Source organism: Ascaphus truei, chromosome 13, assembly GCF_040206685.1.
Source record: "Ascaphus truei isolate aAscTru1 chromosome 13, aAscTru1.hap1, whole genome shotgun sequence".
In the NCBI taxonomy this organism is placed as follows: domain Eukaryota; kingdom Metazoa; phylum Chordata; class Amphibia; order Anura; family Ascaphidae; genus Ascaphus; species Ascaphus truei.
Genome location: NC_134495.1, coordinates 4,755,597 through 4,782,725, shown reverse-complemented (window position 1 = coordinate 4,782,725; position 27,129 = coordinate 4,755,597). Strand labels below are relative to the sequence as shown.

General features: G+C 45.6%; 1 protein-coding gene across 2 annotated transcripts in view; it reads left to right on the top strand.

Annotated features, from left to right (window-relative positions):
* RPH3A (rabphilin 3A) overlaps positions 1-27,129 on the top strand; it is a 154,974-nt gene that overhangs the window by 24,069 nt on the left and 103,776 nt on the right. The gene's annotated exons all lie outside the window — the stretch shown is intronic.

Sequence of the window (27,129 nt, the reverse complement as noted above, 5' to 3'; positions counted from 1 at the left end):
ATAGTTGGTTATTAGCTAGTCATTTTTGTTTTCAAGAAGAAGAAAATGTGGCTGATCATGCCGTGTCCTATAGTCCTGCCCAGCCTCAGGAATCGATGTCATTAAATGGATAAGGCTTGTCACGTTTAACTTCCGATCCATTTAATTACATGGGTCCCCTAGACTGAGCAGGACTGCAGGAGACGGAATGATCAGCTGAATTTTCTTCTTCCTCTTGCAGAAAATAAAACGGAGCAGCAGTAGCTGCAGTATCTCCATGCACGCGGGTCTAGGAAGTCCTTGCAATAGGTTTGCAGATGGGAAATTGGACTAAACAGCTCTCCAGATCACTCAATAATTCAACTGGTGCATGAAAAATTAAACAATTTAGCTCCTACAGATGTAGACAATCCCACGGTCCCCGGAGCCGTGTGAAGAAAAGAAAAGCACGGCGACTCTGGGGACATTTAAAAACCGAGGTTGCCCTGAGGTGTTGCGGCTTCTGCCAGCAGCATGGACAGTCAGTCAGGGTACATTTGTGTATTTAAAACTCAATATACAGGCATACCCCGGTTTAAGGACACTCACTTTAAGTACACTCGCGAGTAAGGACATATCTCCCAATAGGCAAACGGCAGCTCGCGCATGCGCCTGTCAGCACGTCCTGAACAGTAATACCAGCTCCCTACCTGTACCGAAGCTGTGCGCAAGCGGGGAGACTATAGAGCCTGTTACAAATGCGTTATTTACATCAGTTATGCACGTATATGACGATTGCAGTACAGTACATGCATCGATAACTGGGGAAAAGGTAGTGCTTCACTTTAAGTACATTTTCACTTTACATACATGCTCCAGTCCCATTGCGCACGTTAATGCGGGGTATGCCTGTACCTCCATCCAGATGAGATAAAGTGACCCATATTGTTACATAGGGCTGCCAGTTGACCAGTATGGGCGTGTATGTGTATACCGGTATTACCTCTCTGGGCGTGTATGTGTATACCGGTATTACCTCTCTGGGCGTGTATGTGTATCCTAGTATTACCTCTCTGGGCGTGTATGTGTATCCTAGTATTACCTCTCTGGGCGTGTATGTGTATACCGGTATTACCTCTCTGGGCGTGTATGTGTATACCGGTATTACCTCTCTGGGCGTGTATGTGTATACCGGTATTAACTCTCTGGGCGTGTATGTGTATACCGGTATTACCTCTCTGGGCGTGTATGTGTATACTGGTATTACTTCTCTGGGCGTGTATGTGTATACCGGTATTGCCTATCTGGGCGTGTATGTGTATACCGGTATTACCTCTCTGGGTGTGTATGTGTATATCGGTATTACCTCTCTGGGCGTGTATGTGTATACCGGTATTAACTCTCTGGGCCTGTATGTGTATACCGGTATTACCTCTCTGGGCCTGTATGTGTATACCGGTATTACCTCTCTGGGCCTGTATGTGTATACCGGTATTACCTCTCTGGGCGTGTATGTGTATACCGGTATTACCTCTCTGGGCGTGTATGTGTATACCGGTATTACCTCTCTGGGCGTGTATGTGTATACCGGTATTACCTCTCTGGGCGTGTATGTGTATACCAGTATTACCTCTCTGGGCGTGTATGGGTATACCGGTATTACCTCTCTGGTCGTGTATGTGTATACCGGTAATACCTCTCTAGTCGTGTACGTGTATACCGGTATTACCTCTCTGGGCGTGTATGTGTATACCGGTATTACCTCTCTGGGCATAGTGACCTGACTAATTTTGGGGGCTTTGGGATTTCCCTGAGTGAGGAGAGAGCAGAGCTGTTGCTAGGGGGCTGGACAGCTTCCTCCATCTTAATTGGCCGCTGCTGGGTAATGCAGCCAATCAGGAAGATGTGTCAGGAGCCTGAGGGTGGGGCCAAAGAGGGGGGGAAACCACATGGAGCGGAGAGTGTGTGTGTGTGTGTGTGTGTGTGTGTGTGTGTGTGCGTGCACGCCGCACCTTTCTCCATTGTGTCCAATATTTTTAGAGGTCCCCACCTGACAACCCTAATTGTATATGGAATGTGTTTTTGGAAAGAGTGTACTGTTTAATGTCCCTTGATGAAGCATTGTAGGTAATGCAAAGACGAGGCGAGCGCCGATCCTCCTCGTATGTAGACACTGAAGCTTTATAGATGGCTTTGCATTGCCTCTTGTTGAACAGATAAAAACACATCCAACGTGTGTTAGCTCAGGATAATTCAAAGTGAGGGGCCTTAAACCAGAGCAGCAGAAGAAACCATTGAAACCTGGAGCAGCAGAAGAAGTAACCCAGAGGATCCTAATTGACAATAAATTGAAAATGTAATTGCAAAGCCAGTCAGCGGTGGGTAATACATTTGGAGCGCTGTCGTGTACACAGACAGGAATTGCCAAGAGGGCGAACAAAGTAATATCTCCCTTTTATATTAGCATGTGACCTGGGATTTCGGGAAGAATAAGTGCCGGGTCCGTGGCTGGATTACGGGAAAGAATATTGATTAGGAGAAGAGCAGGTCCGAGGAGACTGGAAAACAATGTCATTGATAGTTAACATTTAGAGTGCAATTTGGTTGAAGATGAGCGGCCCCCGTGGCAGAGAAGGACTTGAAGGTTTAAAACCATATAACGGACCGAAAATCCCCTGTGTAACCATTCAATAGGTTCCCTTAAACAAATGTAACTGTGCTAAAAGCCAATAATAGGTGGAAATTAATTACAAGTTGATTTATTTTTAGGAGCCCGGGATTGTTTCCTATACCCATAGACCACCCTGTCCTTATCAGAGAGAGTAGGAGGAGAGATGGGGGTTCAGGCGGTGCAGTGTCTTGCTGATCACTCAAATGTATTTATTTTTATTTATAAAATGTGTTACCAGGAAGTAATACATTGAGAGTTACCTCTCGTTTTCAAGTATGTCCTGGGCATAGTTAATATGACAAATAATACATAGTTACATAAATGAACAGGGTATACATTATATACAATACATTGCATGCACAGTTAGAGAAGATGTATATTACAGTAGGGCCCCGCTTTTCGGCGATCCGCCAATACGGCGGCACCGAAAAGGGGGCTGCCATCTTGGATTCACCGTCGCGCATGCGCAGTACAGGCTGTTGCGCGCATGCGCAGACCGCAGGCCGCGAATGTGCAGAACGGCGAAAAAGCCGTTCTGTGCATGCACAGAACTGAAAATCGCCGGATCCACTTTCCGGCGATTTTCACTATACGGCGGGCCCCTGGAATGGAACCCGCTGTATACCCGGGGCCCCTGGAACGGAACCCGCCGTATACCCGGGGCCCCTGGAACAGAACCCGCCATATGTGGTTTTTTTTTTTTTTTTTTAATAAAAAAGTTCTGTACTTTGAGAAAATACTTGTAGCATTTCTTTTTTAAACTGTGAATTACATTTTTATGTATTATAATGTAACAAGCATTTTTTGTTTCTATAGCAACCATTTACAAAGTCATATTCCATTTCTCTTCTGAAACAGGCTCTGGCACACCCCTTTTTGAGCCCCGCCCTCTCTCTAGCAGTGTATTGTATTGTATGTCTTTATTTATATAGCGCCATTAATGTACATAGCGCTTCACAGTAGTAATACACGTGGTAATCCAATAAATAACAGATAATATAAATAACAGGTCATGGGAATAAGTGCTTTAGACATAAAAGTAACATTAAGGAAGAGGAGTCCCTGCCCCGAGGAGCTTACAGTCTAATTGGTAGGTAGGGAGAACGTACAGAGACAGTAGGAGGGAGTTCTGGTAAGTGCGTCTGCAGGGGGCAAAGCTTTATCTATCATGTGTTCAGAATATCCACAGTGCTATTCGTATGCATCTTTAAGCAAGTGTGTCTTAAGGTGGGTCTTAAAGGTGTATAGAGAGGGTGCTAGTCGGGTACTGAGGGGAAGGGCATTCCAGAGGTGTGGGGCAGTCAGTGAAAAAGGTTTAAGGCGGGAGAGGGCTTTAGATACAAAGGGGGTAGAAAGAAGACATCCTTGAGAAGAACGCAAGAGTCTGGATGGTGCATAACGAGAAATTAGGGCTGAGATGTAAGGAGGGGCAGAAGAGTGTAAAGCTTTAAAAGTGAAGAGAAGAATGGAGTGTGAGATGCGGGATTTGATCGGAAGCCAGGAGAGGGATTTCATGAGGGGAGATGCTGAGACAGATCTAGGAAAGAGTAGAGTGATTCTGGCAGAAGCGTTTAGGATAGATTGTAGGGGAGACAGGTGAGAGGCAGGAAGGCCGGACAGCAGGAGGTTACAGTAATCAAGACGGAAGAGAATGAGGGCCTGAGTCAGAGTTTTAGCAGTCGAGCAACAGAGGAAAGGGCGTGTCTTTGTTATATTGCGGAGGAAAAAGCGACAGGTTTTAGAAATGTTTTGAATGTGAGGGGCGAATGTGAGAGAGGAGTCGAGTGTGACCCCTAGGCAGCGTGCTTAGGCTACTGGGTGAATGATCGTAGTTCCAACAGTAATATGGAAGGAGGTAGTAGGGCCAGGTTTGGGAGGAAGTATGAGGAGCTCGGTTTTAGCCATGTTGAGTTTAAGGCGGCGGACGGCCATCCAGGATGATATAGCAGAGAGACATTCAGAAACTTTGGTTTGTACAGCAGGTGTAAGGTCGGGTGTTGAAAAGTATATTTGTGTGTCGTCAGCATAGAGGTGATAATTAAACCCAAAAGATGTTATTAGGTCACCTATAGAGGGTGTGTACAGAGAAAAGAGAAGAGGTCCCAGGACAGAGCCCTGGGGTACCCCCACAGAGAGATCAATAGAGGAGGAGGAGGTGTTAGCAGAAAAGACACTGAAAGTACGATGGGAGAGGTAGGATGAGATCCAGGATAGAGCTTTGTTCCGAATACCAAGAGTATGGAGAATGTGAAGGAGAAGAGGGTGGTCCACGGTGTCAAAGGCTGCAGAGAGGTTGAGTAATATGAGCAGAGTGTAATGACCTCTGTTTTTGGCAGCATGGAGGTCGTCAGTTATTTTAGTGAGGGCTGTTTCCATGGAGTGAGCAGTACGGAAGCCAGATTGTAGAGGGCCTAGGAGAGAATAGGTGTTGAGAAAATGGAGCAAACGAGAGAATACAAGACGTTGAAGGAGTTTAGAGGCAAAAGGCAGGAGGGAGACAGGTCGATAGTTAGAAAGACAGGTAGGGTCAAGCTTGCTGTTTTTGAGTAATGGTAGGACTGTTGCATGTTTGAAGGAGGATGGAAAGGTTCCAGAGCAGAGGGAGGAGTTAAAAATGTGTGTGAGCGTAGGGATTATATTAGGAGCAAGAGGTTTTAGGAGATGGGAGGGAATGGGGTCAAGAGGGCAAGTGGTAGAGGGAGAAGAGGCGATCAACAGCGACACATCCTCCTCTGAGACAGTGGAAAAGGAGTCAAGGAAGGCAGGAGGAGAGTTAGGAAGAGGTGTAGGATGAGAAGAAGAAACAGAGGGGATGTTCTGATGTATGGATTCCACCTTTTCCTTAAAATAGTCAGCAAAGTCCTGAGCGGAGATGGAGGAAGGAGAGGCAGCTCAGGGTAGTTTGAGTAGAGTATCAAAGACAGAGAACAGTCGGCGTGGGTTAGACTTGTGCATGTTGATTAGTGAAGAAAAGTAGGCTTGTTTAGCTTGCGAGAGGGCAGAGTTGAAACAGGATAGCATAAATTTGTAGTGAAGGAAGTCTGCGAGAGTATGAGATTTCCTCCAGAGGCGTTCAGAGGAACGAGTGGAGGAACGCAGCATGCGCGTGTGGGAATTTAGCCAGGGTTAGAAGGGCGAGGGAGGCAGAGAGAAAGCGGGGCATGTAGATCAAGAGAGGAGGACAAGGCAGAGTTGTAGTTCCTGACCAGGTTGTCAGGGTCTGTAGCAGAGCTGAGAGAGGAGAGGGAGGTGCGTAAAGTGGACTCAGTCAGGTAAGTGAATAGAGCGCAGGTTGTATCTAGTGACTGCCTGGTCACGTGATTTTCCCCACAGAACTTTGCATCTTTGGTCCTCTTCTGCAGCACTGAACGCCATTTAGTGAATACCCGAGCTGAATCGTCGCTGATTGATAACTTGGCTAATTACTTATCCTTGTATTGATGCACATATTAAAGGAGATTAAATGTAAAAAAAAGGGCAACTTGGACTGCTGCTTTAATATGGTGCTATTTTTGTAAACTAATTTAGCCTCCGTTTTCCAGCCATGAGACTTTTGTAGATCGACCTCTATAGGTTCCTCAAGTAACAGTAGGATTTTTGTGTAGCAGCTGCAGGGTTGGAAGATGAGGACGAGGGTGTTGTGGGAAAGAAATTGTGGGTCACGTCCTGCATAATTCTTACTTTTAAATATCACAGTTTTATCCTTTCAGATTTAGTGTGAAGATACTGCAATACATTGTTACAAAAATTCCTCTAGCACCTAAAGGAGATATACAGTACATATATAGGCATATTGTAGCTGACGACCCCACTTAGCGTACAAAAGAATGGACACAGCATACAATATCAGTCCTGGGCTTCCTGTGAAAAATAAATGTTTTTATTTTCACCAGGTGTAATTCTTATCTTCACGAATACCCCGATTCCCCTCTTCTCTGATGTAATCTACATTTATCCGTTTGGCCTATGATAACATAACTACTTTACCCTAAACAAAGTGTCAACACTTTTTTTCCATAGGTAAAGTACAATAATTTTTCTCTTTGCAAGAAATTAAGTAAAGATAATAAAAACCTCCCAAAGGATTTGTAACCATTATTTCCAAATACTTGTATCAATAAGCATGTTTTTGACTTTAGAGAATATTTTCTGACTATTATGGCACAGGAGTCTGGCCCCTTGTGAAGCATTTACATTCGCTGTTTTGAAATTGTTTCTCTTTTGCAGTCTTAAAATCCATACTTTGTATAAGGGAGTAGAAGCGTACGTGTATCAAATCCAACCTTGGTAACGTTCCCTAACCCTAACGTTCTAACCCTAACCCCCCAACCCTATTATGTTCAAAATGTACATGTGTAGCAGGAATCGGTATACATATACTATATATACTACAAACATTACTCAAACATAGTAAAGTTACATTTTTTTTTTTTATAACTTTAATTTTTATTTGGTTTTACAGATCATACATTACAACACCACCTATTAGCATATACCAATGAATAACAACATGAAAAACCAAAAAAATAAAATAATAATTATTAGACAGAGCGCCCCGGTAACCGGGGGCTGATATGGAACAGATGACTAACTTGACGTACGACAAATACGGACGGTACAAGACAAACCTGACTCACAGGACGTGGGCGGGACACATGAGGGATACCTGATCGGGTAGGCGGGGGGAGATAGGCAACGAAGGTCACTTCAGCAGAGGGTAGAGCTTCTCCATGGTATGTGTATCGCACTTTCGGATCTTGGCTAACCAACCTAGTCTTCTAGGCCAAGTGGTTTGCCCTACTCTACCTGTTTCTATGTCATCGTCTGGCCTGCTTTGTCAAAGGAGAACGCATCTGACTCTATTAGTGCAAAATTGTGTCGGCGTCTATCTCCGGAATGTCTGTTTGGGCTAACCATGGGGCCCATACTTTTAGAAATTTTGAGCCAGAGTCGTTGACCCAACTAGTCAACTGTCCCATCTGACAAACATGCCAAATTCTATTCCTGATTTTGGGTATAACTGGCAATTCCTGTTGTTTCCACAATGCTGCGATCTCGCATCTTGTGGCGGTTGCAAAATGTGCAACCAATTTGTGTGTCGCATTAGACACTCCCCGGATCCGTCTGTCCACCAGGAAAAGCCACGGGTCCTGGGGGATCTCCAAGTTGAGTATCCTCTGTAACCAATCTCTAATGTTTTCCCAACTTGGGACCTCGTTCAGGCTGGACCACAGCATATGCTTTAAGTCAGCAATCTCCCCACACTGTTTTGGGCAGAGCGGGGAGTAACCCCTGACAAATTTAGAGAGTTTTAGTGGGGTATGGTACCAACGCATCAGGACTTTATATGCGTTCTCCTTTAACGTGGCGCATATTGAGCTTTTAGCTGACGCTTGCAGGATTTGGTCCCAGTCCGCGTCCTCTAACGTCTCCCCTGTAAAGTTACATTTTTATGAAACCTGCAATTCTGTTGTGGATTGCACAGGCTTTTTAAACGTCTAACACTAACATGGATCTAAGGAGAATACAGTAAAGCGCAATCCCCTAATTTTTATTTGTGATTTTATTTACAGACTGGTTTCCCCAGAGTGGAACCAGCTGTATTTTTAGCTCTGTGGACGTCTGGTTCCTGAGATAACTCCATTTTAGTTGACGGTGTTCTCCATGGATGTTCAAAGATGGTCGCTGCAGCCACACTGCTTTATAGTGTCCGTGTAATATTAGTACTGTAAGTTTGTCTTTGTAGAGTTTTCAATGCAAACAACTGAGACACATCTGTAGTGGAATCAAATACTGACACAGGGAGAGAATGGTAGCGTGTTAGCCCATAGAATAGACAAACCCAAAGTAAGGTAGAAGTGACATATTTAGTGGCAAACTATGGGTTAAAAGAAGTGCAAGCTTTTTGGACTACCAGGGTACATTACCCTCCCAAGGGAACATTTCATGTGGGATAATCTCCTGCACTGGGTCTATAAGCTTGCACTCTCTTTAACTTTTTAGTAATCCCTAATTGTTCTGTTCCAACTGAATACTGCAAAAATTGGATGTTTTAAGTGAGGTGTAAATGTTTCAACCAATCTAGAATGGTGTAAAAACGGCGTTCCATCTCGGCTAGATTTTAAAATAAGGTCTTTGATAAATGAGCGGCTCATTCTGGTATTCGTTTAACATTCAGAGTAAGGCCGCCCATTAAGCGAGCGTAATTTGTATTGTATCAGCCGGTTTTAATGAATTTTCTTGTGCACAGCTGATTGTGACTGAGATCCTCCAGTTACTGTTAGACCTGCAACACAATGCAGGCTCATCCAGCACTGAAGGGGTCAAGAAGTGTTGGCGAGATAATGGAAACCTTACTGTGAGCAGAATACTGAATGTAATGCGCCTATCACTGTCCTCTCTAACCTTCCCAAGGGGAGCCGTGTGGCACCGACTGACCGTAGGAACTTATGGTCCAAATGAGTGTGAACCCGTGGTTCTTAACCCAGTGCGTGCTGAAGGGGCTGAGGCAGCAGAGTGCGTTGACCCTCCGGCACTCGCAATCACGTTACCACTGCGCCACTGATGGTGGAATCATGAAAAGGGAGGCGTCCACCATCCGTTCCACCCAGTAACCGGGCGCGTTCTGTGCTTCCCTAAACAAATAAGTTGGGTCCTTGGGACGTCGCTACTATGTCACTGCGCCCCTGAGACGCCATGATAATGTAGCTACGTCCAAGGGCACTGGAGGGTTAAGCAAAGAATGGAGATATGAAGTTGTTAGAGTGAAAAAACAGTGATGGCAAAAATAATAGCTACTGAGTGACACTACTTTCCACTGAGTGAGAGTGCGTGGCGTGAGACTGTCCTGCATTGCGGAACAATGAATTCCACTGAGTGGGAGTGCCCTGCGCTGCGTGGGAGTGCCCTGCGCTGCGTGGGAGTGCCCTGCGCTGCGTGGGAGTGCCCTGCGCGGCGTGGGAGTGCCCTGCGCGCGGCGTGGGAGTGTCCTGCGCGCGGCGTGGGAGTGCCCTGCGCGCGGCGTGGGAGTGTCCTGCGCGCGGCGTGAGAGTGCCCTGCGCGCGGCGTGGGAGTGCCCTGCGCGCGGCGTGAGAGTGCCCTGCGCGCGGCGTGAGAGTGCCCTGCGCGCGGCGTGAGAGTGCCCTGCGCGCGGCGTGAGAGTGCCCTGCGCGCGGCGTGAGAGTGCCCTGCGCGCGGCGTGAGAGTGCCCTGCGCGCGGCGTGAGAGTGCCCTGCGCGCGGCGTGGGAGTGCCCTGCGCGCGGCGTGGGAGTGCCCTGCGCGCGGCGTGGGAGTGCCCTGCGCGCGGCGTGGGAGTGCCCTGCGCGCGGCGTGGGAGTGCCCTGCGCGCGGGGTGGGAGTGCCCTGCGGGCGGCGTGGGAGTGCCCTGCGGGCGGCGTGGGAGTGCCCTGCGGGCGGCGTGGGAGTGCCCTGCGCGCGTCGTGGGAGTGCCCTGCGCGCGTCGTGGGAGTGCCCTGCGCGCGTCGTGGGAGTGCCCTGCGCGCGTCGTGGGAGTGCCCTGCGCGCGTCGTGGGAGTGCCCTGCGGGCGGCGTGGGAGTGCCCTGCGGGCGGCGTGGGAGTGCCCTGCGGGCGGCGTGGGAGTGCCCTGCGGGCGGCGTGGGAGTGCCCTGCGCGCGGCGTGGGAGTGCCCTGCGCGCGGCGTGGGAGTGTCCTGCGCGCGGCGTGGGAGTGCCCTGCGCGCGGCGTGACCATTCTTTTGAAACAGAATGATTGCATCAGACCATGAGTCTAAGTGGAAATGGTCTCATTATTAACATTGGCAGGCACATTGTTGAGGCAGCAGACTTATTCAATATTTAAAAAAGCTGCATTGCAGAGTTTGGAATCCGGACAAGTGTGCAGCCTGTGTGTTATATGAACAGGAACTGGCATTGCTGTACCCCTGGTTAGGGTGTGAAAGCAGACCCTAGTATGATTATACTGCAGAGTTCTGGGTCCCTGGAGATACCTTCCCCCCAGTAACATGTCATTTTCTGATACAGATTTTAAGTAAGGGTAGGCACTGTGACTCATGGTTTGGGTTTCAAATCTCCTCGATTTTTTGTTTGATTTTGGTTTAGAGTTCTTACCATATTCTGGATTTGAAAGAAAATACTAAAATAGATAATAACGCCTGCTTCAAAAATAATAAAAAAAAACATTAACTAGGAAACTAAAATATTCTGTAACTGAAAAATGTATGTAACCCCTCTACTTTTGGCTCTCAGACTTTTATAGCTACAGCTGAGGCGGGGACACAGAGAGAGGGGCAGCTTCTTTTGGGCATAGGGAAGCCGCAATCGGGTCGTGGTTAGGTTCTGTTCAGTAGCATCTGTATGCCCCTATTCTATATAGTATATTCTATTCTATATGGGAAGCCACTTCCTGTGACTGGAGAAGACATTAGTTCCATTCAAGAGAACGGGGCTAGGATGTTCTCAGGACAGGGAAGTGGCTTCATAGCCTATTGATGAAGCGTCATAGTGTGAAGGGCCCCATTCCAGTAACATGTTACCATAATATATCAGTTGGCCGTCTTCGTATGACCTCGTATTGGCTCCGCTGTGTATCACATACAATGAAACTTCACAACAGCCAGAAAATGTCGGAGGGTCCTGGCACTTCCAGAGCTTGGCTATTACACATCTAGTACCTAGGAGGATCTGAGAACTTCATTTATTTGGCGCCTTATCCGGAGTATATTGGGGATTCTGCTTTTAAACCGTGTAAGGGAATCTCTTGCCAGAGTAATCCCAGAGTCAATATCTATCTAAGAACCTGGCTCCATAGTCTATGAATCATGGGACGCCGTCGCCAAATAGGACAATGCAACTTAGACCTAAGGTATAGAATTAGTAGGTGTTCTGTATCCAAAACTCTAAATGCCGAACTCTGGGACTCCCCTCATCCTGAGCCCTTTGCTACCTTGAAGTTCTAGTGAGTCGCTGGGTGCAAATTGGGTTACATTATATTGTCTGCAGCTCATATCACACACGATTCATATTCCGCCGCGTTAGAGTATTTATCAGGCAACTTGTCAAAGGCAAACAGAGCAGAGTTACAGTGTTAGTGTGGCAAGTCCTGTAATTTAGTGCTGTAGAGAGAGCGTTGATGGCAATTGAATGGAAACTATATTGTTGAACATGAATTCAAGCCGTGAGTTGCGCGAGGGATTTGATAAAGACCCTCCTCCCCTGCCATGTTTTATCTTTGACATTGAGTTCGACCTTCGCAGGGGGTGCGGGGGTAAGTCTTTTCTTCCCTGACTGCTTCGTTCTTTTACTCTTTGAACTACAAGAGGTCTTTTCGGTGCTATTGTTTGCATTACTCCTCTGCTCACCGCTTGCTGTGTAATTGGATTCTCAACAATGCTTTTGTTTTCGTGATCTTAAGAGCTAAACTTTTGATTAAAGCAGCAGCCTGTTTTTCTCTCTCTCTGTAATATGTGCATTGCTAATCAATACAATCCCTGTAATAAGTCTATTTACAAAGTCACATCCCCTTCCTCTTCTGAAACAGGCTCTGGCACACCCCTTTTTGAGCCCTGCCCTCTCTCTAGCAGTGCACCAATTGTATCTAGTGACTGCCTGGTCACATGATCTTCCCCACAGAACTTTGTATCTTTGGTCCTCTTCTGCTGCACTGACAGACATTTAGTGAACCCCCGAGCCGAACCTTCGCCGATCCATCACAGGAGAACTGATCGATCGGCAACTTAGCTAATTACTTATCATTGTGTAGATTGTATTAATGCGCATATTAAAGGGAAATTTTCTTATTAAACGGCAGCTTGGATGGCTGCTTTCAGATCTTTGTCCTGATAACATAGAAGACCAGTTCTGTGACTGCCGGTTAGCAGTTCCTATGAGATTTTCAGGTGCTGTACCTCACAGTTATCAGTAAGGTACACGGCGGATCACACCTGAAAGCTGGTGGATAGTAGGCTCAAGGGAAATGCGAGGAAGTGCATTTGACTGAATTAGTAGTTAATGCAAGGAACAGGCTCCCAGCAGTCAAAGGATTCCAGAAAACGTTCGGATGAGGCAAATTCGGTCAGAATTCAGGAATTAATAGGAGTGGGGCAGCAGGGACAAGAAGGGGCAGCAGGGATAAGTGTCCCTTATCTGCCGGTCCAGGCTAATTTAAATGGATTGTTTCTGTTTAGATTCTTTTTAAAAACTGGTGAAAACTCGGCACAATATTCTGTATAAAGTCAATATATTTGATTTTAGCCACATCTGTTTCCTAAGAGCAGTGTTTGCAATGATGAAAGTTTCTTGAGCCTCAAATGTATTAGAACAGGGCTGGCCAACGCCAATCCTCAAGGGCCACCAACAGGTCAGGTTTTCAGGATATCCCTGCTTCATCACAGGTGGTGCAGTCAACAACTGAGCCACTGATTGAGCCACCTGTGCTGAAGCAGGGATATCCTGAAAACCTGACCTGTTGATGGCCCTTGAGGACGGGAGTTGGCTGCTTCTGTATTAGAATATAGTGCAGTGATTGCTGGTACTCCTGTACATCCCCATTTGGGATTTACGGCCATCTATATTAAGTAGGCACTTTGCAGATACTGATGCTGTCATTAATAATCTATCTATCCTCACATGCTGTGTTCTTTAAAGCTGCAACCCCACTGGTGTAGAGAATACAGAATAGGAAAGAATGAACAATAATGGATTGATGGAATTATGCAGCACTTGGTAGGGGTGCAGGTGTCCAGTATGGAACCGGACTGTCCTGTATATGGACACTCTGTCCAGTAAAAAATGAGAGGTAATCCTGGACGTATATGTGTATATCGGTATTACTGCTCTGGGCGTGTATTTGTATGACGGTATTACCTCTCTGGGCGTCTATGTATATACCGGTATTACCTCTCTGTGCGTGTATGTGTATACCGGTATTACCTCTCTGGGCGTGTATGTGTATACCGGTATTACCTCTCTGGGCGTGTATGTGTTTACCGGTATTATCTCTCTGGGCGTGTATGTGTATACCGGTATTACCTCTCTGGGCGTGTATGTGTATACCGGTATTACCTCTCTGGGCGTGTGTGTATACCGGTATTACCTCTCTGGACGTGTATGTGTATACCGGTATTACCTCTCTGGGCATGTATGTGTATACCGGTATTACCTCTCTGGGCGTGTGTGTATACCGGTATTACCTCTCTGGGCGTGTATGTGTATACCGGTATTACCTCTCTGGACAGAGTGACCTGACCGGCTTGGGGGGCCGCGGGATTTCCCTGAGTGAGGAGAGAGCAGGGCTGCTCCTAGGGGGCTGAGCAGCTTCCTCCATCCTGATTGGCTGCTGCTGGGTAATGCAGCCAATCAGGAGGAGGTGTCAGGCGCCTGATGGTGGGGCCAATGAGAGGAGGAAACCACATGGAGCAAAAAGAGAGAGGTGTGTATCTCGAGCTCGTCGTACCTTTCACCATTGTGTCCAGTATTTTTGGAGAAGTCACCTGGCATCCCTAACAGTTGGCGCTAATGTTTTTAATTTTAAAATTCGATGCTTCATTCACACATCCCTTGAAGAAGTACGCGCATGCGTACGAAACGCGTCGGGAAGTTTCGAGTGTTTTTAGAGCTTGTCCTGGTTGTGGAGAAGTCTGCAGTTCCCTGTGGAGAAATTTGCAGTTTTACAGTTTAACAGCGGATTCGTGGTGGTATCGTGGAGAGCCTGCGGAGGAACAGCAAAGGAGGAACGTCTGTGGTTGGACTTCAGTGGACGTGACGTCACATCCGCCCGGAAGTCCTGTCATTTGAGTGACCCATCTTCCACCTCTGTCACGTGAGGACGCCAACGAGAGTGCTCCGGTCGCCATCTTGGAAGCCCAGCAGCATGTTTCCAGTTCGTTGCCTGTTTATATCCAGCATCTTGTGAGTAGGGTTGTAATTTTACCCCTCCGGATGCGTGTTTATTTTATTCTTCACACCTAATAAATTAGCTTTGTCTTTAGTAATAGGCCGTGCTAGTGTTTTTTCGTTTGTATGTCTTGTGTGTCTTGTGTTGTTAGTCTGTTCCCCAAGCCCTAGTGTTTGATGTACTGCACCATAATTTGTTTCTTTTTCTTTTTTTCCACATATACTTCGTTGATGTGAGAATCCTTGATTACCAGCTTTATTAGGACTCCATTTGGACTATACACTAATTGGTTTGATTTCACTTTTTTACCTGTGGCGCCGGTTCATCCTTTGTTCTTCATTCAGGGCATAAAAGCATTTTGAAAATATTAAATGTGCGGGAGGTTAAAAAATGGAGCTCTCCCCAGAGCCCAATGTCATCTAAAGGTTACTATGGTAACCTCAGACTCCAGAGATTAAAAAAAATGTTTTTAGTGTTCATTTTTTTTTTTAAAGTGACATGCTCGGGGGGCAAAATACTAACATTATAGTAGTTACACTTAGATTGTCAGCTCTTCGGGGCAGGGACTCCATTTCCTAAAGGTTTTTTTTTTTAAATGTTTCAAGCGCTTCTTCCCATTGGGTGTTATATTATTATGTCCCGTTTATTACTGCACTGTGTACATAGATGGTGCTATATGTATATACTGTACATAAACTAATATAGGGTTCTGGGGGTGGGGATATCTGCTTTAAAAAGTGTAGGGCTTAAAAAGATGTGCATTGGTATTGTGTGTGTTCTCACTTTTGCAGGTGAAGCCACAGCCCAGCGTATTTAGAAATTATATGTTTTAAATGACTATTGAGTTCAGAAAATAAATATAAACCAGAAGTTTTCTCAAATGCTGCTTCTTCCTTCAAGTGAATAACAGCGACACCATTTTTTGACTTAAACACAGAAATCCTCCCAAGAATTTTGGGCCAGATGGCGACTCCATCCGGCGTACGTTTCCCTTCTCGGTAATACGCAAATATTCTAATCTGAATAGTAAATCATCTGGATTCTTTCTCCGTTACAATCAAGAGATATTCTAGGAAATGGCTACAAACTGCTCTATATAGAGCCAACGCCTTTAAAAATAAACAAATGTTCTGGGAAAAGAGGGTGGATCAGCTTACGTAAAAAATGAAACTAAAGTCGGTAGCGTAAGTAAAAACATGAGGGTCACAAATAAAAAAGGTGTTGAGCATGCGACCAAAACACAGGCAAACCTACTAATGGTACAGATAAGTAAAGGACTGCCAGGGAATAAGATGGAAGTTGTGGCTTCAGTGTGGCCAGAGAAAGCCTCATAGTAGGTGGGACCACCAGGCGATCCAAGGCCCACTTGAGGGGACATATTTTGTGTGAACCCTGGATCATCGAAGTGGTGTGAATGTCCATGGAATCCACTCAAGATCTTTCCTCGGGCCGTGCCTCTTCCCATGCACCAGATACTGGAGTTGGCCACGAGAGCTCTGGGAGTCCAAAGTCCATTGCATCTCGAATTCCAACTGACCTTCCACTATCACAGAGCTTGGAGGGGAAGAGAAGGAATGTATGGTTTGAGGAGAGAAACGTATATAACGGTATTCTTAGGCTGCCAAGGAGTTTTAATTTGAAGGCTACAGGGTGATATTGCTCTCGACACAACGAGCCAGTGGGAGCAGACGCAATTTAAAAGCTTAAGACACAAGCAAAAAAGGGTCTGGGCTACCTCACTATTGCAACCATATAATAACCTCCAGCAAACCTCTTCAGGATGGTGAGCAGCCTGGTTTATCCGGACTGCTCCTCCATCGTGGTTTGTCCAACTGAGGAGAGATGTGGTGAATTTCATGGCCTTCTTCAATGATAAAATCGCCCAAACCCGTGCCGCTATTTGTCCCCCGATGGATCCCATGATCTGCCTTGCCCCGCAGGCACAGCTTGACTTGGAAGAGTTCAAAATCATCTCAGTCACACATTTCCTCTCAATCACGACTGGGATAAACTGGACTACTTGTGACTTAGATCCCTGTCCATCATGGCTCCTAAAAGAGACCATTGATGCAGTAGCTCCTTGGTTGGTGGAGATCATCAACAGATCCCTCTCAGCGGGGGAGGTGCCAGTGGCCTTGAAAAAGGTACTGGTTCATCTCCTGTTTCACGTGGGTCTAGATGTTGATGATATCGCCACTGGCGCACAGCTGCTGCCCATGTCCCAGGTTCGTAACCTCGGCATCCTCTTTCACCAGAGTCTCAACAAGCGCGCCCAAGTGTCCTCAGTTGTTAAGACCGTGGTTTTTCTATCGGAGGCTGCTTCAGAGTTTGCGTCCACTCCTGTCATCTATGGACCTTGAGTCACTGGTCCATGCTTTTGTATCGATGCAGTAGGACTTTGAGAATGCCTTATTTGCAAGACTACCGGTGCATTTGGAGGCTCCAACGTGTGCAGAACGCTACAGCTCGGATGCTGAAAGGTGTTTCCCCGCGTTGAGCATATTACTCCCATCCTGCACCATCTGCGCCATCTTTACTGGCTTCCAGTGATCTTCCAGGTTCGGTTCAAGTAGGCTGTTATGGCCTTTAAAACCTTGTAAGGCCAAGAGCCGGCCTATCTGCAGTCTCGTTTGATGCCTCGGAGGGATACTGGCTATGATCTTGAGTCCTCAGGGAGGGGGTCCGTCTCTTCTGCTGTTTCAGAGATCTGAAACTCGCTACCGCCAGAGCTCAGGTGTATATCGACTTTACCACTGTTCCGGGAATTGTGTAAGACTTATTTCTTCCTTCTGGTTTTTCCTATCTAACAAAATGTAATTGTATATATATGTAAAAAAAATTCTCCCAGCGCTCAGAGGGCACTGTGCTCAGCACTCTTTCCACCCCCCTTCCTCTGTCTGAGCTGCGGCACGCTGACCCTTTGTCCACCCCCCCCCCTTCCCTCCGGCGGTGCTTCTGCGGCGGGGGGAGCACAGAACGTTCTTCCCCCGGTGGTGCTGCAGCGGAGGGGACATGGCGCGCTGAGCACGCTATGCGCTCTCTCCCCCGGCGGTGCTGCAGCGGTGGGGACACGGCGTGCTGAGCACTCTCTCTCCCCCTTCTCTCCGGTGGTGCTGTGGGGACACAGCACCTGATCGCAGCCCCCCCTTCCAAAGAGAAGATCTCGGGGGAGCCGTGACACAGAAGTTTGGTATTGGGGGGGAGGGGGAAGAGGTGTGTGTGTGTTCCTCCTCTCCGGTGACTGGTGGGAGCTGGCAACACTAACCTCACTGATGGCCTCTTCTGCCAGCATTGACGTCACGTCCTGCACTGTACTTCCATCACCATCAAGGCAATTTACTGCCAGGGAAGTTTTCATGTGGTAGGTGCCGCTAAAGAAATGTCACTTCAAAAATAAATGATGATGATCGTCTGCTACATCTGTATATCGAGGTTGGATCTGCACCACGATGGTAAAGCCATACTTATGTACAGTATTTGTGTGTAATCGACCTTATGGTGTCCTCGTGTGACAAAATGCTCATCTTTAAAAATAAAACATTATAACCGGCACTCGCCCGCATCCTGGCGCCCAGATCCTGTACCTTCCCCGCTATGGTACACAAGTCATAAATGTCCAAAGTGCCCCATCTCTCAGAAAAATAAAGATACATAGTAAAACGCTCACGTGATCCTTTCCATACATTTTTCAACCTCTCCGTTTTTGATGCAGGTTTTACCTTGTTCATAAAAATGAAAAGCTGGTTAGTTGCATACTGCCGTAACATAAGCGCAACGGTTCCTCAGCCTCGGGCATTCACACGAGTACAGCCCAGTAAACCACTGCTCCTGTGCATGTTGAATGAAGGAATCTCCTCCTTTTCCGTGAAAGCGTTTACTTCCACAATATTTTCAGTTGCAAACGAAGGCCCTGCGCATAAACCGGGTCTCTAATTGAATGGTTTACAATCCCTAGATTAAAGTAATAGCATTTTGTGTTGAACTTCTTAACAGACAAGACACAGGGTATCATTAGGCTACAATGCGCCTGACAAAAGTTGACGACTAAATTAACCACCAAGTGTATGTTTAGGGGAACATGATACTTAACTAAAAACAATGATTTTCAGAATTCAGCGAGTGAACCAGATTTTGAGGATGAAGGCAAGAGCTTCATGTAATTGGTATTTTCTTCTTCAATCTGACTGCCCTTGTTACTGTTCAGTGCAAATACTGATGAAGCATTTCAGTTCCATTGAAACTAATACCGTGTGCTACTGTACTTTTTAGTACTTGAGTTTTCATTAATAAAAATATTAATTTGCCTTGTCCTTTTACAAATCCCACAGTTTGAGACCATGGTTTTAATCGCCACTTTGTGTTAGCTGAAAGCCATCCAGCTGTTTATTATATCTCGTGTATGTCTCGGCTACAGCTTTGGGTCACTAAGACATTGGGGACCATGTATTCTTATAGGTCACTTGAATGGGATTAAGGTGCCTTCTGGCTTAGAACCACTTACTTATTGTTGTCCTCAGCATCTTTCTATCAAAGTCTATTGGGTTAATATCAATGGGGTGATGTGTCAAAGTCTAAAACCATGGCCAAACTGGAACAGAAAACCGGCATCAATCCTTTTTAACCTCAATCACTTATTTAACGTAGCAACATTGATTCTGGCAGCAGAGAAGAACCATTTATCCCGCCTAGTTTATCACCATAAAAGGTCCTGATATGGTTCCTGTAAGAGACCTGTGCAGAGGGTATGCAAATGGAGACTGGTTTAGGGTGAAATTATATCTTGGCTTTATTGAGCCTGTTCCTTTATCCAGGCAAAACATACAAAAATAACAAACCCCTATCCCTGTGTAAGGGCTAACTTACTTCCCCAGACCCTATCTGCAGGACTGGAGGGATATTCCCATTACCAGCCTATCACCCCAAAGTCTCAGGAGGTACCTTAAGCAGGTGGCCCTCCATGTCCGTCTCTGGCAGGTTCCTGGGGCCTCTTTGTCCAGGAAATAAAGGTCTCTGGGTGTTTTGGTGTCTTGATCTCAGCACAGCCTTTGTGCTCAAAACAGTGTCTGTGTGCAGGCTTCTCTGCTCTCCTTCTGTCAGCCCAAATGTGAGCTAAGAATCTCTCTCCTGTGTCTCACATGAGGCTTTTTACAGAGCTCTGATTAGTCCAGGTGGAGACTAGTTAATTGAGTGGCTGCAATTAACTATCTCTCTGCTTGCTTCTCAGAGCTCTGAGGCAGCTTTATTTAAACAGGGATATGTCCCTGTTACAGTTCCATATAAGACTCATTGACTAAATAATATCTCCAAAATATAAGCCTGTTCAGCTCAGGGGTTCACTAAATGGCTCCCAGTGCAGCAGAAAAGTACCAAAGATTCAAAGTTCTGTGAGGAAGATCATGTGACCAGGCAGTCACTAGATACAATTGGTGCACTGCTAGACAGAGGGCAGGGCTCAAAAAGGGGTGTGCCAGAGGCTGTTTCAGAAGAGGAAGGGGATGTGACTTTGTAAATGGTTGCTATAGAAACATAAATTGCTCGTTACATTATAATACATAAAAAAATTCCGTGTTTTTTTTTTTTTTTAAATGCTACAAGTATTTTTTCCTAGAACAGACCTGATTTATAAAAAAAAAAAAACCCAGATAGGATATTGCTTGGTCTGCAGCTTTAAAAGCTGTAGGACGATCGAAAGAAAGTGATGGATATTACTTGTAATCTCGGTGATAAGGATCTGATGATTTTGGATTATTTTGACACATCCTTCTCAGTGTGATTAATTTCCTCTGTCAGGATCCATTCATTATTGTGCTGGTGCGGCTGCTTTATAAGTGATACATCTGAGTACGAAAAACCCTTCTAGTGGTTTAGACTTCAAATGCATTTTTATGAGGAAGGAGCATTAGAGCCATAAAGAAAAGGAATCGGCACCTGCAAATCCAGTATATTCAGAGTAACGTTATATCATGAAATGCTGTGTAGAAAACCTAATTCATTAGATAATTTAGCTGAACAAAAGTTGAATTATGTGCAATGTTCTTGACTCTTTTCTATTCGATTAGGAATCATATTTGTGAGTCACCGTGATGGTAAATTAGATGTTTTTTTTTTTTAATGTAGATCTCAGAATGCACCCAGTGTTCTATACAGATAATAACGCACGTACAATGTGGTATATCCTCATCATGTTGTATGGGTATGCCCTGGCACCCATTAGCCAAATGTGACCTCTCGGAAGCTTAGAGGACTTCTGTGATCTACTCCCAGCGATGTGCCATCTGTTTGTGTCCTAAACATGCCACGAATATGACTATACGTAATGGATAATCGTTAAAACTTGAGCATGTCTTAAAATAACTCCTGTGTATTATAGAGGTTGAAAAGAGCCTATATCCAACTCTCACATTTTAATTGGTTTATTAGTGCGGGCATGTTTTCCTATTTGTCATGTGCAGCAGTTAATTAGAGGAGGATTTTAGCTGCCTGATATTTCATTTCATATTTACTGTCCCCACTGCTTTCCATACAACAGAGGGGTCAGGCAGTATGGATTTCTCTTTTGTCGTGAGCTAGTGTCGGGAAGGTCAAGAGGTGTCATATATTGCTCCAATTCCGCAGCAGGCGACGCTTACCCAGAATCCTGTTTGTCCGAGACGTGCTCTTTTAAGTGATATATTTTGATTTTGTGTTAGGTGTTTTTTATTGCATCGTGACCAGTTTCAGGGGGCAGTTCCCAAACCTGAAATTTCTCTCTTATACTAAGCCAAATATTTTCTACCACACCCTGCTATGAAGTCCCCCAGGCTGCGTTCACTTTCCCTAATGCTTGAGGGTTCACTGAAGTGTGGCACATCCGTGTGGAAAAGTCAGCACCCAGAAAGTGCTGCAGGTTTTACTGTTCCATCCGCATTAGTTAAACTCATCGGTGGACATCGGAGCATGAAATATGGCTGTGGTGTGCAGAATCCAGAATGCACACACATCAGCCACTATAGCAAGGTCAAAAAACCCTGCAGTCATCTTAATATCCAGCTCTAATTTTTTTTTTCATTATTAAAAGTAATATTGGCATGTGATTATCAGATGACAACACTGTTATTGGAAACGACAGCCTATCCTACACACCAAGATCATCGAACATCCTTAGCAAAGGGCTGCTTGTCTCTCGAGTGCTATAGGGGTTAATTTCCAAAATAAAGAGGAACCCAAAGATGTTAGTGTAATAAATAGGGGTTCTGAATAAAAAGGGACACGGCGAGTGTGTTTTGTGCTTTCCTGCTTCTTTCACTCCCAGCTACCATTGTGTATTGTTTAAACAGAACTACAAATCCCACAATCCCAAGGGAGGTGAATGTAAGTGTAACCATGCTGTAAAATGGATTACAGTCATCTCTCCTGCTGACAGTAAGGCCTGGTAAGTTATGGGCATGCCAGCAGTAATTATGGAGGTTTGCCCTCACACCCTGGTGAGGTGCCCTATGTATGGATGGGAGTGGTCACATGCTCTGAATCCATGATTAGTGATGTCAGAGTTGTGCCAGCCCCCAGAGGATACATAAGGCACAGCACTGCCAAAAGTTAGTGGTTCAGAGGTTATGAAAGGAGTTGAGAAGAGTTCAGTTGGTTGGTTGTAGAAGGAGCAAGTCTGAGTACAGACTTGGGAGAATGCAGCTCATAAGACTGTGACCAGGGACCTGGCACAGGGAGTATCTCTCTAAGTGGAGATAGAGAATCCACCAATTAAGTAAGGTTAGTCTCACTTCAAACAAAATGAACAATAAAACACTGTCCATACAGTGGGTCTGCATCTTTATTGGAATCATGTTTGCCTTTATATAAATGTCAGTGCTTTAAGCAGCACGCCAAGCTGGCCGCTGTTTTTCTGTCTCTTTTTAACATAGGATTGAAGCAGGGGGTCCCGAGAGCTGAACCCTGCTAATTTCAACCCTGGGGACCCCCTGCTTCCTGAGATACTCGCCTCCGTAGCAGCTCCGGCCGGGCTACCTGGGGTTCTCATAATGGCGGCGTTTAAAAGCTCTTGCGTCCCTGGGGCCATTTGGAAGCCGTGACATCATCCGACGCGGCTTCCTATTGGCCCGCTTGACCGGGACCTATAAACCGCGCTGAGATACCGGCACCGCTACGGAGGTAAGTATCCCAGGGGGTCACCGGAGCGGAAATGAATGCGGTTCTGCTCCGGAAACTCCCTGCTTCCATGCTGTGTACGGACAAACAAACCAGCCCGCTGGGATTGCTGCTGTGAAGCGATGGGCAGCTCTGCCGCTCGTAGAAACTCAATGCCAGATACTGTACGTCCTTTCCCCGTCCCTTCTCTCCCATCGCTGATGTATCAATAGTGTTTCCCTTACTAATGGCAAAGCTCTATCTACTCGTCTAAAAGAAGCATAGTTTGCCAGTTGAAAGTTGTATTAATTGTTGGGTAATGTGGATATTAATGGAATATGACCATAACACTGGCAAGCGGGACTGCCCCTTTATAAAAATGTGACGGACAAATTAGGAGCAGGTTGCTCAGTATATTAAAGAGGGGTGTTTAGCATGTTTTACTGCCGGGTACAGCGAATGGTGAGAGACAGACCACCCTAGGATCAAAATAAACTAATGGCTGTAATATGTACAAGGCGATAAACCTGGGTGATTGGCACTTCCCCCTCCTTATCTCTATTGCACCTTTGAGCAATTCTCCTATGTAGTATGTGTCCCTAGGGCTGGAAATACAGTATTAACTTTTTTGGCATTCCATTATAACAAAAGTAACCCCATTGGGGTGTTCATGGTCTCAAAACCATTGTGCCTCTCTGTTGGCGCATTGGCATGGCTGACCATATTGATCTTGCAAAAGATAATAGAAAAACCTTTTAAAACAAAAGGGTCTTGGAATCCGTGAGGATTCCCACACTCCATATGGCGTGGATTTGTGTAGCTGAAAACCCCTGGATAAAAAATATTTGTATGCTTTAATAAAACTACTGCTGTATGGCAATACAGTTTACATTTGTTTTGTTTTAATAGATACAGCAGTTGCTTGGCTTTAAGAGAAAATGTAATTACCTAAACTACCGATCGATCCATTTTCTCTGCAAAGATCCGGTGTTCACAATTTGGCTGCCTACTGCAAAAGAGGAAGCGCTGTGCTTTTCTAAATGGTTGCTATAGCAACCCGAGGATGCTTAATACTTTAAAACTCATTAAAATGGGCATAAAGAGTGGGATATTAAAAAAAAAAATTTTAAAAGAAAAAAGGATGTATTAAAAAAATAGAACACATAGGATTTTGCATCCGAGTGTAATTCATTAAAGAGGGGAAAAAATGCAATAAGTTAAAAATACAAATATAAGATTTTAGCTTTTACTGCTGTTGAAAAATTGCAATCTTAATTTTGGAGCTGGCAGACCTAGTTCATACTCTGCTTTATGCTCTACATTCTTGGTTATGTTTTTCTGCAGCCCAGATAAAGCTATTGAAATGAAGGCGCTGGAAGCCATGTGGGCATCTGGTACCGTGAACTTGGAGACCTGCTTCCCAGCAGCTGACACTGGGACTCGAGCTGCTCAGAAATCAGTGTGAAATAGGAGAGTCTGGCAGTTTTGGGCTCCGCAAGAAGGAACTTATATTTTGAATGTCAGATTGGCATTCAGATATGCTAATTTGAAATCGTTGAAGCAGTAGCTGCACACAGCCAACAATTCAAACTGGAGTTAGGAACGAGATGAAGCTGTTACTGCAGTTAAGGACTTGAGTTTGCTGCAGTAACTGGGCTGATAAATTTTTTTTTGTCAATGCTCAATGTTCGGTGGATGCCATAAAGTACAGTAGTTGGTACTGATAGGTTTAAACTCTGCTATTTTAAAACTAAGGTTGCCACCTGTCCTGAATTTAGCAGGGCTGCTTTTGTTGGGCATACCCCAACTCCAGCTGGCCAACCGCAAAGTGTCCAGAATTTGTGAAAAGCTTGCCCCTTGCTTCTTATAACGGGGCTTAGTAGTGGGTCGATGTGGGGTGGACATGCAAATGGGGATGTGTGAGACTCAGAAAGCAGAGAAAGGTGGGCACTACAGATTGCAAGCTCTCCGTAAAGACGTTTCAGAACATTGAGCCCATGAAAAACAGGAACGAACACTGGAATTCTGCCATTTTGCTTTAAAACAAAAGTGTCTTGGAATCCATTAGGATTCCCTCACTCAATATAGCGTGGATTTGTTTAGGTGAAAACCCTTGGTTTTATATATATATATATATATATATATATATATATATATATATATATATATATATATATATATATATATATCGCTGGTTGTATAAGACCCCGGTTGAAGAAGTGATGTACAGTACTGTGTCAGTTTGTGCTGTTCCAGAAGAATCATGAATCTCAATGCACGTCAGCCTTTCGGTGTAACATACCAGTATCAAAGACGGCTATACTATAAAAAGGGTATAAAGGGTGCTGTTTAAAAGTCACTTGACCCCAGTGGGGGCACTTTTAGCAGGGGTAGAACTAGCGCTTGTGGACAATAAGCTGTTTAGGAATCTGACAATTTGATGATTAACCCAATGTAAACACAGTGAACTAAGAATTAAAAGCTTTCTGTGCAGCGTAAAATATAACATTATTGTTCTGCTGACATTGCTAATGACCTTGACATATTTATGAGCCTATTATCCTCATCTGCACATTTTCAAGAGTCCCAGCCTTGTCATAGAAAATGCTTCTATGCCAACAATTGCAAAAACTAGTAGACAATTTTAAATGTCAGTGGTTGGATGATCTAGATTTGACATTATACTAATTAAACCGTTGTACCAGTGACTTTTGAAGGCTCTCTTATAGAAAGAGGTCATAATTATAAAAAGATAAATGAGCTGAGAACTCCACTGCATTTCCAGGTACCTCGCCTAACCTCTGGCCAGAGACCTCGCCTAACCTCTGGCCAGGTACCTCACCTACCCTCTGGCCACATACCTCGCCTAACTTCCTTGTGGTGCAATGTCCCTTGGGACCAGAATGAACCAATGGCAGTGACATTAAAATCTTTTGCAAACTGTTTGTTGGAAAAAACATTTTTGGGGGGGAATTATTTTTTTTTTTCAGGGGCGTCTTTAACAGTAATTTGTCTAAGGCCACATACCCTAGGGACAGGCCTGGCTCTATCTCTCCATCTACCTATCTCTCCATCTACCTATCTCTCCATCTACCTATCTCTCCATCTACCTATCTCTCCATCTACCTATCTCTCCATCTACCCATCTCGCCATCTCGCCATCTCTCCACCTCGCCATCTCTCCACCTCGCCATCTCTCCACCTCGCCATCTCTCCACCTAGCCATCTCTCCACCTAGCCATCTCGCCATCTCCCCCTTGTTATTTCTCCCCCGTGTTATTTCTCCCCCGTGTTATTTCTCCCCCGTGTTATTTCTCCCCCTTATTATTTCTCCCTCTTGTTGTTTCTCCCTCTTGTTGTTTCTCCCCTTGTTACTTCTCTCCTTGTTATTTGAGCAGAAGAGGTTAACGCCACCTCAAACCTGGTGGATTACATTGGCGCCACTCCGCTTCATTATATTGGTGCAAACTTTGATACATCTCATTTTTTTTTATAATGCGGCAAGAAACTGCTCCCGAAATCTCTGACGCCAGTGGAGCAAGACTGACACAAAGCGCCATGATACGTTAAAGCAGGTGGCGCGCTGAGGGAAAATGGTGCAATCTGCATCATGTCCGGAGCAATGCTGCAAATGGTGACGATTGATTCGAATGTCCCAAGGGGGCTTCCCTATAATTGCTTTCTTTATTATGTCTCTTCTGCGCGCCCTTGGAAGGAGAGATAATTGACTTCTGGAAACTGCTGTACAGGGGATTTATTACCATCACCACATAAAAATGTAATCCGGGCCGGCCTTGTGCTTTGCGGGGCTCCCCCTGACTTACCTAGACCAGCACCCCTCCTCCGGCAGCATCGCTGCATCATGTGACGTCACATTGCCATGGCAACGCAGCATCATGACGCTGCAGGAGGCGGCCCGCTGCAGAGAAGGTGAAAGCACTCACCTCACCGACCTCTCTGCCAGTACGGGGACCTCCGTGCCCTCTCCTCTGGGGGGAGCTGGAGTAGTAGGGGCCCCGCGTTCCCCCCCCCTCCTCCGGTCGGGTGAAAGTTGGATCTGGGGCTGACAGGAGGGAGTGCGGGGCCCTCTAAGGCGCAGTGCCCCAGGTGGCCGCTTGCTCGGCTTGCCTTAAGGCCGGCCTTGATTTTTGGTCTCTGACGAGACTGTTTCAGTTTCCCGTCACGATTGTATGTATTTCTATGTTAGCTAAAGGCGTCCTGCCGCTCTCCCTGCATGTTTCATTTTTATTTGTCAAGATTTCTTCACCCTATTGTGCATTATTTAGGGTGTCTGTTCACCTCACGTTTGTCCTTGCTAACAACTTACGGGATTTTAAATTGTATTTTTTTTTTTATTGCTACAAACTGAGCCCACAATCCAGGTTAAGATGGCTGCGAATACTCTGCGAATACCCTGCGAATACGCTGCGAATACTCTGCGAATACGCTGCGAATACTCTGCGAATACGCTGCGAATACCCTGCGAATACTCTGCGAATACCCTGC